This window comes from Gossypium hirsutum, chromosome D10 (assembly GCF_007990345.1).
Source record: "Gossypium hirsutum isolate 1008001.06 chromosome D10, Gossypium_hirsutum_v2.1, whole genome shotgun sequence".
Classification (NCBI taxonomy): Eukaryota; Viridiplantae; Streptophyta; class Magnoliopsida; order Malvales; family Malvaceae; genus Gossypium; species Gossypium hirsutum.
This window is the reverse complement of record NC_053446.1, coordinates 46,381,369-46,385,946: the sequence shown is the minus strand read 5'-3', so window position 1 is coordinate 46,385,946 and position 4,578 is coordinate 46,381,369.

The window sequence follows — 4,578 nt, the reverse complement described above, 5'->3', positions numbered from 1 at the left end:
CGTAACCAGAACTCGCACTTGCTGAACTTAGCATAGAGCTGCTTTTCCCTCAAAATCTGAAGAACAATCCTAAGGTACTCGTCATTCTCATCCTCAGTCCTCGAATAAACCAATATTCATCGATGAATACCATTACAAACTGATCTAGGTAGGGCTGAAACATTCAGTTCATCAAATCCATGAAAGCTGTTGGTGTATTAGTCAGTCCAAATGGCATCACTAGGAACTCATAGTGACCACAATGAGTCCTAAATGCCGTCTTATGCACTTTAACCTCTTTAACCCTCAACTGACGATACCCATAACGCAAGTCAATTTTGGGGAACACAGACACCCCTCAGAACTGGTCAAACAAATCAGCAATCCTCGAAAGTGGATACTTATTCTTAATAGTCAACTTATTTAGTTATCGGTAGTCGATACATATCCTTATGGATCTATCTTTTTTCTTAACAAACAGTACCGGTGCTCCCCACGGGGACACACTAGGGCAGATGAAACCACGATCCAATAACTCTTGATTTTGAGCTTTTAGCTCCATAAGCTCATTCGGTGCCATTCGATAGTGAGCGATAGACATCGGAGCTGTACCAAGGAAAAGCTTAATCCCAAACTCCACTTTCCGATTCAGAGGTAAATCCGGTAGCTCATTAGGAAAAACGTCTAAAAAATCCCTCACAGTTCTGATGTCCTTTAAGTAGAATCTCCAGAAGCGAAAACACTTGTGTAGGCCAAATACACCTCACATCCCTTACGAACCAGTTTCTCAGCTACCAGTGCAGAGATTACGTTAGCCAAGTAATTTCGACGTTCCCCAATCACAACTACTTCATTACCCACGTCAGTTCTCAATACGACCATTTTAGTTGCACAGTCCAAACTGACACGATACTTGACCAACCAGTCCATCCCCAATATCATATTGAACTCCCCAAACGGAAGCTCTAGTAAATCAACCAGAAGTACCGTCCCTTGAACCTCTAAAGGAACATCCCTGTACAATTTGCTAATTCTAACAGATTGCTCCAGCGGGCTTAGCACAACCACCTCACTAGAAGTACTCTCAACTGAAATCTCTAGGTTTTTGAAAATAGAACAGGCAACATAGGAATGCATAGATCCTATATCTATCAATGCAGTGTAAGGTACATCAAAAATAAGAAATGTACCCGTGATGACGTCCAGAGCATCTTTATCCTCTCGACGACAAGTAGCATAAACTAGGGCCGACTATCTCACCTCAGCTTGGAAGCACCTCTGCCCGATGCTCTCTGCCCACGACCCATACCATTACCACCCCTAGCCTAACCACGGCCCCTAGGCAGCTCTTGAACTACCCTCGGTGGCTGTGCAGTACCAAAACCCACAGCTTGCACCTGATCGGCCCTCAGCAAACACTTTTAGGCACGGTTCTCAGTAAACCAACATCTTAAACAAGCCCCAGTCGTCCTCCAACATTCGCCCGGATGGCGTCTTCCATAATGCCCACAAATCGTGATCCCAGTAGGTGTAACATGGGCCACAACTCTAACTGGCCCACCAGATCTAGCCTTTTTCTTAAGCCTTATTGTAGAACTCGAGGTCCTCAAATCTCTCTTATCCTTGCCTCTCTCTTTATCCCAGTTTTGGCGCTCAGCGCACTTCACCTCTTCGGTGATCTTTGCCTTCTCTACTAGTGTTGAAAAGTCACGCTCCCTCTATGGAGCTATCAAAACTCTCAAACTGTCCCTGAGTCCATCCTCGAAGCAAACACAATGCTCATATTCAGTCGGTACAATACTTTACGCATAGCGGCTCAATCTCAAAAACTCAGCCTCATACTCGGCCACTGAACTATCCCCTTGCGTGATATTCAGAAACTCACATCTTCTAGTGTCGATGTAGCTTTCCCCCACATATTTATCTAGGAAAGTAGACTTATAAAAATCCCCTGTCAGTCGCTTGGGCTGAGTGCCCTCTTTAACGGTCAGCCACCATTGGTATGCTTCATCACGAAGCAAAGAAACAACCCCTTTCAATTTCTGTTCAGGGGTAAAGTCCAGATCATCCATGATTATTTCCGTGGCCTCCATCCAATACCCAGTCACACTAGGGGTAACTTCAGTGACACCCCTGAATAGCTCAGCCCCATTGGACTGGAGTCGTTCCGTAATTGTACCTTCGGCCCTCAAATCCAGTGTTGGGTTCAGTGACCCTCTCTAGTATCCTCAGCATAGCCTGGGACAAGGCGTCGTCCCTAACCATGCGATCATGAGACCCAGTCTCTGTAGCAAGTGAAACCGACATCTCGCTCGTATCCAGATTCACCATGCTGCCTAACGACGATGACTCAGCTTTTTTAAAAATAGTGTACCATATATTTTTACATGGAACAAATACTCACCTTTCACTACATATCCATTTTTATTCTTCATCTGTAAATAATTTGATTCTATTTTTTTAATAATTGAGGGTAAGGATGGGGTTGCTAGTAATTCAACCTAAGCTCTTGTGTCACGACATAAATATTTTTGTCATTAGATTTAGAGGATGTTGACTAATTTGATTCTATTTTATAGTTATTTGAATATGTATCTGTATTTAGCAATTTTATTATAAATATGATAAAAGTATCACAAAATCTCTTGTATTATATTTTAGATTACATTTTAGCCTTTCTACTGAATAAATTTGTAAATTAGCAGTTTTATGCTAGATGAGTGAGCAAAGACACCTCTCTATTAAAATATGATATTTATATATAAGGCATAATAACAAATTCAATAATTAACCTTTCCACATTTATTTAATTTGACTCATACTCTTTTATTGGAAGTAATTTTTAAACTAACAAAACTAAAGGATCAAAAAGACCTTAGTAACAAATTTTAAAAAATCAATTATACTTTTAAAATTTAAAAATATTAAAAATCATAAAAATTATAAACAAATTATAAAAATAAATTTTTTATATAACTTTTATAATTTTAAAAATTATAAAACTAATAATACTTTTAACATGTTTACACTAAATTTTTATAATTTTTTTTTAAAAAAGTTGGTTCATCTGATTGTCTCTTTCAAATTCAAAAATAAGCAAATGATTGACTTGTAATCAGTAATTAATCAAACGTGTAAACTTTCTTTCTTCTTGATTTTCAAAAAGGGATCCCATCCCCACAAAAATTAATTTAAAATTACTATTTTTTTAAATAAAATTTTCATAAGCTGAGTAACGGGATCTTGAAGAAAAAGAAGGGAGAGGTAAGGAGGAGATACGAACGTGCAAGAGTCACCGACGTTGCCCCCACACTGATGGAATGACATGACAGCCTGGACTTTAAGGCCATACTTCTTAGCCATCTCGAGAAGCTCCGCGTAGCCACCCCAATTGTAAGCGCACCCGGCGCTTCCCTCTCCACCAGACCCCACCAAACGTCAATCATCGCATTCATCGCCTTCTTTCTATTCACATTCGTCACGCTATCCAACGGCATCATCACGTAAACCGGAACCCCTTTCTTCTCCTCTTTCTTCCCTCCCTCCTTACACGCCACCGACGCCGATGACTCCTCAGCCGTCTCCAGCGGTGATAACGTCCCGAAAGCCTGGCAAGCGGCGGACAGATCCGGACGCAGCGACGGACTCATCATAGCCGACCTGTTTGCCGCGCTTCGCGGCGTCAACGGTGGAGTTAATATTGGAGGGGACAGAGCTTCTCCTGGGGCGTTGCATCGGAGATTCGTCAATGGAACTTTCCGAACTCCCGACACATCAGCCGTCGCTGAGGATGATTGTTCTCCGGTGCTGACTTCAGCTGCAATTTGTGTCCCGGCTAGAGAACCAATCTGATGCGCCAAATTCAACGCCATTTTCTATTTAGTCGAACTGTTTGCCTTTTCCGATTACCTGTCAGAGATGAGAGGAAAAAAGGAAATGAATCTTACACCCTTTTCTTTCTTTTTTGTTTTGTTTAAATTTATTGAAGGTAGATTTGGATGAACAATTGGGTGCGGTGCGGTTCGTTTAGTTTACTTTTTTGTCTCACGCTACACGATCGTTATAGTATCTAATCTCACCGCCACTGTTATTTTTACACTAACCGCAGGTAAATATACTACTAATCCAAACTCACCCTGAGTTGGAGATGTTTCCCACTTTGAATGTTAGCTCGAGTCTCTGTTTTGGTACAACGGACTCGTAAAATAATTATTTAAAATATTTATAGAATTAGTTATATGATTAATCGAATTTTAGTTAAGTGAATTTAGTTAAATTAAAGTTGATTGAGTGTTAGGATTAAATTGAATTAAGTGTGAAAGTTTATTATAGAATACAGAAAGATGAAAGGACTAAACTAATAATTAAATCATAAAAAGTGACAGGTGTGTAGTAATTATAAATACATGCGTAATAAATATATGTATACATTTGTAATTAATATATATACATACTTACTAATTAAGTAAAAGATATTTATATATTATATTATATTATATTATTTTAAATAAACAAAAAAGTTGACAAATGTATGATGGATATGATGGCACGTGGAAAAATGAAATACATACAATAGTAATTATTACATCTTTACTTATT